This window comes from Anser anser (genome assembly GCF_964211835.1).
Source record: "Anser anser genome assembly, chromosome: 2".
Classification (NCBI taxonomy): Eukaryota; Metazoa; Chordata; class Aves; order Anseriformes; family Anatidae; genus Anser; species Anser anser.
Window position 1 is genome coordinate 146,893,411 of NC_139721.1, and position 13,398 is coordinate 146,906,808.

Genomic DNA, 13,398 nt, shown 5'->3' on the forward strand with positions numbered 1-13,398 from the left:
GTTAACCTTTTGGGGACTGCTGACTTACTGCCCGGTGTTCATTTGGCTGATCCTACAGGCTACAATCATGATAGGGTAGTTTCCCAGGGGAGCAAATAAAATCCAAGAGGTCCATTTTTCTTCTCAGCGCTTGCCTGCTATAACACTGAGCCCTTCATTAAAAATGTGATAAGCCATGCAATACATTTTCCTGTATATTATAGCCTTTAATCTTTAATGTTAATGACAGAAATGTTACCATTAGCAGGACCATATTTTGCTCCACACTTTAGACATTCTTTTGTAACCACATTTTCCTGTCCTCTTTCAGGCAGATGGTAACTATTTCAGCTTGAATTCCTTCTTATATTAACATAAAGAGAATTTGAAAAAACAAACTAAGGTATAATATAACTAAAATAGAAGAACTTATGGTGGTGAAATGTCAAACACTTTTTCTTGCCATGACCACACTTTGACATTGCTGTTACTAGGTGTGTGCCTCAAAACTGAAGTCAGTTTTGTAAATACTGCTGACAAAGAGGATTCAAGCCACCTCAATCACCAAGTCATGCTGACTTGAATTGTGCCTTGCACAAATTTTAGAGGACAAATTATTGGCTGATCAATTGGAAAATTCATGTGTTTACAGAGCATGTGAAAGGCACGTTGGAGAGTAGGGCTTGGTCCAACAATTAATAATAATGCTACTAAAGAAGGAATTTCTGAAGTCTAATCCCAACTACGTGTTTCTCTGTGTCCTTTACACAATTATTTGCAGCTTACCCTTCTCTGACCTTTGTAGCTGCTAAATGTAGATAATAGTACTAATGCCTGTATGTCACGCACTGTTGTTGGGAGTCATTAACGGTGTGGCACGTGCTTATAAGGTTAGCATCACATTTCCAATGCAGTTACAGCCAGCACTCAAAAGACGTGGGGACTGAGGGTGGAGGCACAAGGAACATCTCTCTTATGGGAGATGGGGTGCCAAGGTGGGCACGTGGTGCACGGCCCACGTGCTGGCTGCACCAGAAGGTACCTGGGGACTTGAAAAGCCGGCATGGGAGACTGTCAGGGAAGAGTGCTCAGTGTGACAGGCAGCGGTCGAACCTCATGAGCTTCCTGGAGGTACGAGAGTAAGGACAGATTTTAAGGAAGAAGACAGACACTCAGGTGTTGTGGTCTCCAGTGACCTCCATTCTTTCAGCACGGCTAAGGAAAGGAATGGGGCACCCATGCAATGACAGACCTCAGCGACACTGTCAGAAGCGAAGGGTGAATGGTACAACACTGACAGCAAAGCAAATGGGGAAAGGCCTGCTCCTGCAGCGGCCCTGCTCTCCTCATTTTCTCTGGACACTAGGCCTGTGGCCTGAGCCACCTCCTCGTCATGCTGACGTGCAGGAAGGGGCCAAGCACAGTTACTCCTGCCTTGAATCATAGTTTAATCCTGTCAGCATGGGCATCTTATCCTTGAAAATCATTACTTCTTGGTTATAAAACCTTTCTCGAGGCAACTCCCTGCCACAGCACTCCTCCATGCCTGCGGTGAAACATGAGCTCGAGCCGTGGTGCACTGGGGAGCGGCCGGGCTGTCTGAGGGACCAAATGGTGAAACGCTTGAAGGCCAGGATGGTGTGGGGACACCTCAATCCCCTCTGCTTGGGGAAAGTCCAGCTGCCTTCCAGCCCCTTGGCTTTTTGCTTGGAGCTGAGGGAGTGCACTGAGGTGAGCCCTTTCCTCCCTGGCTGGGCAGGGCTGCCCAGCCAGGGAGGAAAGGCATCCAAAAAGAGGTGCTGCCAACAGGCACACCAGTGCCCATGGTCACAAAGTGCTGACCTGTTGTCCTAAGCTGTATAAACCTGAGCCCAGAGCATTAACCCATGTGAAAACACACATTTGCCTGGTCTTTAGGTATGAGCTCTGCTTTTGTTTTCTCTACTGATAGCATGTATGCTGAACCGTAGAGGCGTATACATCATATACCTAAACGATCTTGGAGAGAAAACAAAATTATGTAGACAAGTTATTAGGCGTCTTATTTTGAGAAATTGTTTGCACATGTGCTCACATGCTGTACTCAAGATATTGAATGATTCCTGAGGAAATAGGTAGACAAGTGTATTTGTTTATCACCACCCACAGTTAGACAATCAAAACCAGGATGCATCTTCCCTGTTTACCAGACTTTGACAGTAGGAGTATGGTATTTCAAACATAAATCAGCTTCTTAGAGTATCGAGTTATGCTGAGAAATTAGTCTGGGAGTTTTGAGATGTTTTCTTAAAAAGTTGTTAAGAAATCACAGCCACTTGATCTGTTTTGGCCCTTCTAGTGAGGGCTGGTAAGCTGTGAGGATAGCAGAGAGGAGGTGTCCATCTCTGGGGGGAATTTTCTGTTTTCAGTTTTTTAAGGCAGTGAGCATGACCGCTCTACTGAATTTAACGTTAGCAGTGAGTGCAAATCAGCTCTGAATATCAAATGAAACTTTCCCTGAATAAGGCTCAGCCAAGATGGTACAGGTCTCTGGCTGTGCAATAGAGGACTTCAGAGACCTGAGCGTGATCACTGCTGAAAACATAAGCACCTACAACCTCTCAGGCTTCTGCACCATTTTTGCTCCTTGTGTGTATTTTTTGCTCTTAATTTTAAGCACATAAAGCTATTATTTGAAGATCAGCAGCCTCATAACCACAGTGTTTAGGGATTTTTTTCCCCCCAAAAAAAACTTTTCAAGATTCCATGTAGCATTATAGTGGTGGCAAGGTGTGACTGCTTGAGCTACTGAGAGCCCTGCAATACTGATCCGTCTCCCAGTAGCCATTCAACAGAAAGATGCTCTCATTAAAGCCTTCATGTTTCTGACCCTATAAATCAGTATTGTTTCAATCTTCTGTTTTCATTAACAGCTCTATATTATAGTGTTGACATCGTAAATCTTACCTGATGCTGAGGTTCTGTTGTGATTGATAGTGTCAATGTTCCTCTGTCACTTGAATTTGCAGCTATCGGTGTAATCAGTGCTACAGTTTTTGGAAGATGTTGTGTATTATACCAAATGCTGGCATCCTTTTCAAGATTTGAACTGAATATTACTTGCAAATACAATGCAGTAGCATTAAAATGTGCTCAGTGCTCCATATCTAGCAGAGCAAATACTGAATCACCACTGGGCTTAATTAGCATGAGGTGAGAAACTTTTGTTCTCCAAGGAGCTGTAGGGCCCTTCCTCGAGAAGAAGGCATAGTGACTCTCCTTGTAGTCATTTGTTCTGTTACAATTTTTGCTATACAAAGTTCCTGTCTGGGGGATTTAATCCGTATATTTCCCTGTAAATCAGTACACACTTTAGCATGCTCAGTAAATAACAACAAAAAAAATATTAATTATAGGCTGTTATGGTTTTATCACGCCGTACCTGTCAGACGCCAGAAGTTTACCTCATCCTTTACTATAATATTAGTTACCTTCCTGCCACTTCTTCAGCTGATTTTTAACCTCTCAGTGGGAGTCTAAGCCATGGAAAAGAAAACAGGGTAGCAGTGAGAATAGCATCGCTCATCTTGGTAATGATGGAAATCTCTTTCTATTTAAAATAATTACTTCGTTTTCCAATCTTTTACCGGTCTGCTGAACATAAATAATCTCCTGTTTTTGTTCCTTGGCCTCTCAACAACTTGATCTCTGCTACTAATGTCTTCTTATGTCTCCAGGGGGAATAAAGCAGCAGAAAGTAGATAATGATTTAATCAAAGGCAACTCAAATGGTAGTTTTGCTGTGCAGACATAAACAGAATTATTGGTTTTCTCTGGATTTCTTTTTGAGAACCGTAAAGCAAATGCAGCACTTAAGAAACAAGAGTTAATGCACACTTTAAAGAAATGTTTTTCTCTTTGAGGAAAGGATTGGTCTAATATTGGTTGAAACTTAAAACATTTATGATGCTGTGAAGACAAGGTGTTTATTATACATTTTATCTTCATTTCTTTTATTCCTTACAGTAAAATCAAATAATCGGTAATAGCTTGATATTTTGCCGCTGTGAAATGGAACCTAAACCACACACGAATGTGGAAAATTGTTCAAGTGTGAACCTTTAGTGCTTGAACCTTAACTAAGTAATGGACTATAGGCGGTACCAATCAGGTGTTTTACGTTTCTCCAAGGTCTCTTTCTCCAATTTTAAAGAGCTACTGGCATAAATAAGCAGCCGATGTATGGAAGAGTTTCTATGCCATTTGTGCTGGATGGCAGCATTTTAAAAATCGGTTTCTCACATCTTCATTTCAATTTGGGAGAAAATGGTACAATCAAAGCTATCATATTAAGGATATCAGGTGCTACGGGTAAGGTATCTGTTTTATAGTCCAGCAGCAAAAATATGCACATTACAATGCTGTATTTCCGTGCTACTTTCTCACTTTTTAATGGTGTTAACTAGAAACTACAAGGCAACTTCCAAGTGTAAAGTTGGTTTGAATTGTTGGAGAGTAACCAGACGAAAGGTGAATTTAGAATAAAAATAGTATAAGCAGCTTAAAGGCTTATAACTATAGATGAGAGATTATATTCTGCAAGCGAGTTTTGCAGGGAATCCAGGCAAAAGTGTTCAATGTCATTAACAAGTTTGTCTCTTTCAATCACAGAAATGTATATTTTAGTGTGAGAAACCTCTGCAAGTATGGAATTGTTACAAGCTGCTGGAGTACCTCATTTTCTTTCAACCCTCTGACATTTTGCAAGTGCTTTACTTTATTCCCTTTCTAAGAAATAAATAAATGCAGACTGTGCTACTTAATAGCATTAAGAGAATCAGGCTGCTCTGCTGGCTGGATCTGGATCAAACAGTGCGGATCAAAAAGAATATAAATGTTCCTGATATTCTGGCATATCCAGAAATAAACAGCATATAACAGAAGGGCTAAAGAGAGGAAGAATACATATCGAGTATTTTTATTTCCAGTGTTCTTTCACAGTTACTGGATTAACTCACCCTTCATCCCTGCTTTACTCATTCACATCTTGACTCTTTTATCCTCTGCTGGCAAATTGAAGGTCTGCCTTGTGGTCAGAGGTCACTGAATTAATCACTTTAAACAAGAGCTTTGCTGAGGTTTCAGAATTTCTAGCACGACCTATTTCTCCTTTCTCTTTTCCACAGCTTTCCCAGCTTTTTTCCTTCTTGCTCGTAAAGGAAAATCAGCGGAATAAGATCAAGAGACAGAAAGTGCCAGGAAACGGGCGGTGTTGTGGCCTGGCTTACAGGAATCCCCCCGCCGGGAGGGGAGGTTTGCTTGCGGCGTCTCTCCGGTGCAGGATCTGGCTGCAGCAGGAGCGGCATGCGCCAGCGGGACTTGCAGGCGCAGCGACGCCGAGCCCCCGATGACATCTCCTGCTAACACTGACATCCACCTCCAGCCCCAGCAGCTGCAGGCAGAACCAGTTACCCGCTTCATCCAGCTGGAATTGCACGATGCTTAATCTTACGCCCAAGGAAGTTTCCAAATTGCCATTGTGTGAGTGTTGCTGTTGCTTAGGGTTTGATGTTTTTCTTCGTTAGCTACTGATAATAGGCTCTGCAGGGAGCAAGCCACCAAAATAAAAGAAATTGTCGGCTCCGATGCATTTTAGAAACCTGAAGGGTAGGAACCTGAAGGGTTTCTAAAAAGCAGGCAAGGTGAAGCAGGAGGAGCTGGGCCCTGCTCTGCGGCAGGGGCCAAACCCTGGTGCTGCCGCTCCGAGGGCAGCGTGGGGCACGCAGCACGGGTCCTGCAGTGATGGCGTCGTGCTCGGGGAGTTCGAGCTGCCCTCTTGCCAGGCACTTCAGGACCCTAAAGTCTCCTGGGGCCTCACTTCTTCGCTGGTCCTTTGGCCCCAGCTGTAGAGGCAGGTGAGCGTGGCTTGCTCAGAGGTTCCCCTTCTGCAGTCTTCTCTTTTGTAACACAGGGGGTCAAATTTCGTATGCATTAATATTCCAGGGCCATCACAGGACAGCAAATCCTTTGAAGAGCAGAGGAGCTCTTTCCCTTCAGAGCCTATTCCAACACAAAGCCGTGGCTGAACGACTGTTCGGTGACTAATGCAATAATTCTACCCTGACCAGTTGCAATACTGCGCTCCCTACTTCTGTATATACTCAATTTACACCGAACCAAATAGGAATTAAAGAAAGTGATATAAGAGTCAGTGAAATTAGGGCTGTGGCTGGGAGCCAGGGCCCAAGCATATTTTTCCTTGTTTTAAGATCTCCTCAGATATAGAGAATGGGCTGAAAAAATAGCATTTCCCACTTAGACACGGGGGAGTTGATGTAGATAGGAAGAGAAGGATGCTCCCAGCTGAGCTCTGGTCCCATCGCACCTTCTCAGCCGCTGGCATTGCTCTCAGGCATTCTGCAGGCATTAATTGCCTTTAGCTGGTTTCCTCTATTTTCTGTTCTTTCAATCTCCAGTACAACTTGAAAGATTGCATTTGAAATGTAAAATAAAAAAAAGAACTAATTCCATTAACTCAAAATAGGCCTCTAATTGACCTATTAATACAGTATATTTAACATGACACCATACCATTTTCATAGGCAAAGGGGCTGGCTCTCAATAATTCAGCGTGTCTATTCTCATTCTATAGGATACATCTTCCAAGGGAGTGGGGAGAGCATTGTGAATTCCTCTCATCTATCACCCAGCCACGGAGATGGAGCCGCAGCTGCCACTGACACAACACAGGGTATTTTGCGCCTGCCTTCCCATGCTTTGCTCTTGCAGTGTGGGACTCCCAAAACTTTGTAGTTTTCCTATTAATTAACGTGCATGCAAACAAAGTTTTTAATAGCCTTGTCAGCACCAGGATGGGGGCAGGCAGCACGCCACACCGTGGGGCTCAGCTCGGGCTCTCGACCACCCCAAGGAGTGAGGTGCAGGCTGGGCAGACAAGGATGCTCTGCTCTAGCTCCAGCTCCCAGGTGACAGACACCTCTCGTCCCATCCCATCCCACCCGGGTTAGGCGAGCCTGCCATTTGCTGTCATGGCAAGACCAGTTTGGATGGCTGGGATGATGTAAAGGGGAGTTTGTTTCAACGAGGCTCCGCTCCTTGATTTTAAGCCTGCAGACCCGCTTGAAATACCCGCTTGTTGGGGCTGCCAGTAAGGCCTTCAGTTTGCATTCAGTCTTGCATTCGGCTGGGAACCGTGTGTGTGGTACTGACTGATGCGTTTGCATCGTTTGGGAGATACAAATATTTAAATTAAGAACAACTGCAGGAAGGGCTCCGTGCAGCCGTGGCACCGCGCTTCTCCCGCTGCGGGGAGCGGAGGCGGCAGGTTGGTTTTCTACCACTTAGTGTGCCACAGCTGACACATTTTAAGAACATTATCAAAGCGTAGCTGCAGAAACCACCTTAAACACACAAACAAAGAAAGGAATCAATAGTCTTTTGACAGCTCCCTCAGCCAAGCTGTTCCAACATGCTATTTCTACATTCGTTGCTCCCTCTTGTCTTTGGCTCACAGGGGGCAGGGAGCGCACAGCGAGCCAAAGAAAACAGGGTCATGGAAATGAAGTGAGGCGTTTTCACCCAAATAGGGCACAACAGGCCACAAAAATGGGGCTTGTCCTCCCGGCCCAGATGTCAGCTGTGGTTGGGAAGACTGCTCCCTTGTGCAGCACAGCAGGGAGCCTCGTGGTGCACCGACAGCTCAGCGCCAGCGAGGGCGAGGAGCAAGGATGGGACATCACCGCGATGCCGTGACAGCCTCCTGGCACCGCCAGCCCCGCGGGTGACAGCAGCTTCACCACAGAGCACAAATGTTGAAGCATCCCGGCCAGATGTGCAGCACTGCCTCTTCTCACGGGCTTTACGTAGGTGCCCGTGTGCGTGTTACCGACCCGCCTTCCCCTGCGCGCCCAGGGGACACGCTGCCCGCGGTGCAGCCAGACCGCGGCATTTCTCACCCGCCGGCCCCCGACATCTGCCGCACACTTGCTGCACGGCTGGAACACGAACAGAGCTTTTAATTCTGCTCTTTGAATTTCACATTCCTGTTTTTAAATGCTGTTTGTGTAATTTATGCCTTGCAAGCCCGCAGAGGTTTGGTGGAGAGGAACCTCTTCTTTATTTGAACTCCCTGATGTGCCATATTTCTTTTGACTTAATTTTTTCCTCCTTCTAAGCTTATGCATTATCATCTGACAAATTGGATATATTCTCTTCCAGGAAGATATTTGAACATGTACTTCTAGCTGCTTTTAAGAACAGTACAGCTTTCAGATAATTTCATTGTTATTTTATGGGCCAGATGTGGTTTGTTGTCTGCAGCTGGAGTTTTAGAGAAACGTTGCATAACATCCACCCATTCTTCTACAAACAGAAATTAAATTCTACAGATAAAAGATAAGTGGGTCCCTGAGTTGCCTGCAGAACCCAATACTGCCTTATTTCACTTGTCTGTTTATGCTGAAGTGAGTTCAGCCTTGTGGTCACCTCCCAGATCTGCCAAAATGTAAGCTCGTTGCTCATCTCCGCCATCCCTGGGCATCCGCAGCCACACTGGTTCTCTACACTTAACTGACTGCGTTTGACTTAACACATCTATGGACCAGAATTTGAAACACCACAAATCCATCTTTATTCAAACCAAATCAAGTTGAGTAAGCCTCTTCATTACGCCCATGGATCAGCATCACCCAAATTAGCATATTTAAAGTTTTGAATTTGTTTAGAATTGTGTGCCCTGAGGTTTGCCCACACCTCGTGTAACCTCTTTTTACTTCCTTCTTTCAGGAGTAATCGAGGAATTGCCGTCTAAGTCCTTATAAAGAGTTCTGCAGTTTTTAAACCAACTTCTTCCTGAACACACACCAGAGCTGGGACAGCTGGGATATCCTGTCTTATACAGAAAGAAGAAGAGCTGAAAAGTTAAGGCTAATAGACATCAACCTCTGTCCAGAGAGAGGACAAACAGATGCTTCCTTCGCTCAAAGCCCGTGTTGATGGATACGACCCTACACCAGGCTGCTTCCATGACCAGGGCCAGACCTCACTGTGCTGTAGCCATGGGCACGCTGGCGCTAAAAGGGCTGCATCACCGCTAACTGCAGGGCAATCAACATGCAGAAAAACACAGTTGCTGTATGCTGCAAAGCTGCCAGGGGTGCAGCCAGCTCTGCTCCATCCTGCCTGTGCCCCATAGCGCCCATAGCAGCACTACAACCATATAACAGCCGCCACCCCAAAGCCTGACCCGAGGGTCACCCTCTGTGCTGATCTCCTGGGAATGCACCCAAAGACTGAAAGATTCCTTAAAGAAAACACCTCATGACAGAGACCCCCTTGCAAAGCAATGGCAAGCAGCTCCATGGACCTTGGGAGGAAGCATAACCCAGCCCCAGCACACAAGTCTGGAAAAAAAACATCCCCCCACCTCTGGGGTCTGTGCCCTGGTGGGATAAAGCCACAGAAGGACCCCCCCTGAGGGAGCACATCTGGGATGCACAGGGAGAGGATGCGTCGCGGCCTCTCGTTACCATCAAAGGAGGCTAAACGCAAACAAACACATTCAGCTCAGCGGGAACCGAACGGGGCAGCCAACGTGTGCATCCAGCTGAGAGCTCCGCAAGGTCTGGGTGACACGGCCTTCCTTCAAAGAAAAGGACGGGGAAACAAACGGGTTTTATGAAACCCACAAAAGCTGCCTTTGGATGTCACCACTAGAGAAATGGAGGTGTCAGCTGGGCAGAAAGCCGGGTTCAGTCCTGATCTCTGAGATAGCAGTGCCTTGTTTTTCTTTGGGAATTGCTTGTGCACGTGTAATCTCTGTGTGTACTGCTTCTAACATTTGTGACACCCTGTTTGTCACTGTTTGCCCTTTGGAAAGGGACCAGTGTCACTGGGAGAGGGCATGCAGTGGAAGGGCTTCCGTGGTGCTTGCTGAGGACAGGAGGAAACAGACCGATGCAACATATAAAGCCAGGCAGTGCATAAATCACCGACACGCCCGATCTGCAGAAGCAGTGTCCTGGAAACATTGTACGTATTTCAACATTTTAATTAAATGCATGTTTTATTGCATAAATGCTCTATGGCCACTGACTCTGCAGTCTTCTGAACTTCTACGGTAAAGGGATACCCTGCACGTGGGAGGAGACAGACACCAGGACTCAATATGTTTCTGCTTTATTCTTAGTTTTATAGAAAAAGCACATCAGGAATTCACAGACCAAGTGTTAGGGCTTCAAAAGGTTTAAATGCAAGCCATTTTGGCATGAGAGAAATACGTGGGCACATACACAGAGTTTCCTCGTTTCAAGGTGCCACCCAGACATCAATTAACAGACAGCTCTTGCTTGCCTTAGCTAGAAAAGTCCCTCTGGTGGTCCTGGACTTCCCCCCAAAGCTGCCAGCAGAGGCTTTATCGTAACTGCTGGAGGAGCACTGGGCACAGATCATATCTTGACTAACGGGATGTGATGCAACAAAGGGCTTTAGACGTAGATAATGAAACCACCTCTTAAAATTAGAGTACCGGAGAAGGCTGGACCCCGTTACAGGAAGCGCTGCAGCACAGCGCCTCTGCTCCCTGCAGGCGGGCCCTGTGGGCAGCTCTCCTGTAACCCCACCACAAACCCAGCGGCCACCAGCAGCTCCCCTGCTGCTCGCTGGGACCCTGTGGGCCAGAAGAGGTGTCACCACCCGGGCACCCGCCCCTTGGAGGGAAGGCTGGCAGGGTGCGATCCAAAAGCCTGGCACGCCGCTTGCTTCGCTATGCCCAAGTCAGCGTGCCATATACGTAAATCTTCAGCTCGCTGGGGCTAAGAGCTTATTTTCCTAATTATCTCTGTTGGCTTGGCACCGCTATAATTAAAAGGTTCTGCTCTTTTCACAGCATGAACTCAACACCAAGTACAAATTGCTAGAGAGGAGCCCATGCGTGAGCGCGCGGGGAGGAGACAGCGCGGCCGCTGGCACGGAACCAGCACGCGGCTGAGCAGTGGGTGTGCAAGTCAGCCTGCTGGCTACACCAGGTCTTGAGATAGATAAAAAAAGCAAACAACAAAAAAATCACACAAAACCAAAACAACAACAAAAAAAACATGTCCATGTCACTTGCACAAGAACGCTTTTTCCCCACACCTCAAAGCCCACTCCAAAAGTGGTGGCATTGAGTCACACCTGGAAATGGGCGCTGAGAAACTCAGCAATGCCCATGCATCCAGATTTGGGTCCCTTCAGACCTTTCAGGGATGCTAGGTGGGAGGGGAGGGATCAAAACTCTGCTGCTCACAGCATCTGCTAACAAATGCTCTTCTCGGCTTTACAGCCACTCGCTTGAGAAACCTCGCTAAGACCTGAATGCTGCCTCATGCTATTGTGCAAAGCACTTCTAAGGGCTAATTTGGTGCATTATTCAGATTCATTTCACTAAGCTGTAATCATGCTGGTCAATAAGTTCTCTGATTTGATGTTAACTTTCCAGTATCCCACTAATTGACTCTCAAGAGAATTGCAGTTCATGCTCGCCGTGGCAGAGTATTGAAGAACTGCAACTACTGCAATCTCTACAAATCAAAATCACTTTAAAAAATAAAATGTTTTTAAGGAGCAGAGGTGAAGCATGGGATTAAAAGAACGGAGTGTTATTATTATTATGTTATTATTTCAGATAGCATCTCTGTTTTCATTCTGACTGGTATTTTGCAATCAAACCCAACAGCTTGCATGTCCTATGTGACGAACATTTATTTTCAAGAAAAGTCCCACCAGACGGGTAACTACTGCACTGAATTAAAATGTACCTCTCTGTTTCCTATAAAATATAAAATGAATAACCTAGGGAAAATAATCACCTGACTGCTGAGAAATGATACATAAAGCAGGGCTGTAAACGAGTGGCACACTCTGTATATGTATTTAAACGTTCCCTGGTTACCCCTGATTACAGCTTGCCACATCAACAAAACATCTGGTCTGGTATTCCTCCTACATGGAAATCTCTTGGCCGAGCAGGGATTTTTATCTGAAAAGCAGCTGAAACCTTTGTTTACCATCTCACAGGACATACTGTTAGACTCGTGTACCGAAGATCGCTTTTAATGACATGCTTGATGGGACCGAACAGTGTATGTTCACCAGCTTTCACCTTCACTATTAATAACAGCACAGTTCCTATCTGAAATGTCTTCTATAATTGTGTAATTACACACCTCATTTATCCAATTGTTAAGCCAAGAGCCTGATTAAATATTAACAACTGCTTGGTTCTCCTAGTGTCATTAGTCGGAAAGCAACCCTGTAATCTCAGGTAACACATGATGGTAATTATCCTTCACAGTCACACTTAGCTGAAAGCCCAGCACCATCGGAGCAGATAAGGGTGCCCAGCAGAAGACACATTGCCTCTCCGTTCCTGGTTATCTCCACGGTGCCCGAGCCTCGTACTTTCGCATGGGCTTCCCAGTGCATAAAAGCAAACAGTCGGGGGGCCGTGCAGAGGAGGGCACTGCCTGGTTTTGCTCCTCTAATCCCGTGCTGCACAACGATGCGATTTTACTTCACGGCAAGGAAGGGATGGTTTGGCTTGCCCATTCTTTCCCATAGCAAAAAAGGGGCAGAGCAGAGCAGCTTGGCTTTCACAACCAGCAATGTGAAATTTGGGAGCGATGCTACTGTCACCTGGCCACGCAGCAGAGAGGAGCCAGCTCTGCCGAAATACATACACCAGGAGCAAGCTGCTTCTACAGCCCTCCGCACAAGAGGATCACCAGGCTCTTTAAATAAAATGTTGCAGAAAAAAAAATAATAAAAATGTTATAAACAACCCGAAGCAATGGCAAACAGATGTTCTGCTCAGCAGCAGCCCCCGGGCAGGAGCCGGTCTCGCTGCCAGGGGCACGGGGCTGTGTGTGTGTGTGGTGGGCACCACCGAACCCCCCCAGCAGCCCCCCAGCTGCCGCCGCGGCGTTAACAGAGGGCCGCCGAGAGCAGCAGGGCTTTCCCCCGTTAACATCTTGTTAGGATGAAAGGCGCGGTTTATCCCTCCCGGAGTTACTGCTTCCAGGCTGTCTGTAAAGGCAGGTGAAACCAGATGTGAGCATCTGGTTTGGGTTTCCAGGCTCCTCGCTGAGGCAGAGAGGATGCAGTTCGTGTGCGAGGAGCGTGGGGACACCGGGGGTTGTGGCAGGGGAAGGGGCGAGCTGCCCCAGGGCCGGCTGCGGGCGCCTCTGCTGCTGGTGGCAGGGCCAGAGCCCACCGAGGAGCTCTGCTGCCTGTGCAGCCCCGGCAGGAGATGTGTTTGGAATCAGGTTTGCAAGCTCGGAGTCAGAAATCAATAAACTCCATCAGCCGGGACCTAGCAGCTGTCTGAAACAACAGGCTGCGGCGGCTGATGAATACTTTAAGGTGGGGAAAATGAATTAAAAA

At 46.6% G+C, this 13,398-nt stretch overlaps 1 long non-coding RNA gene across 1 annotated transcript; it reads left to right on the forward strand.

Moving 5' to 3' along the window:
• The first annotated feature begins 4,202 nt into the window (after window positions 1-4,202).
• Window positions 4,203-8,731, forward strand: LOC310895235. The gene is made up of 3 exons (XR_014580557.1): window positions 4,203-4,329; window positions 5,145-5,499; window positions 6,611-8,731. It is a non-coding gene; the product is annotated as an uncharacterized lncRNA (long non-coding RNA).
• Window positions 8,732-13,398: the final 4,667 nt, after the last annotated feature.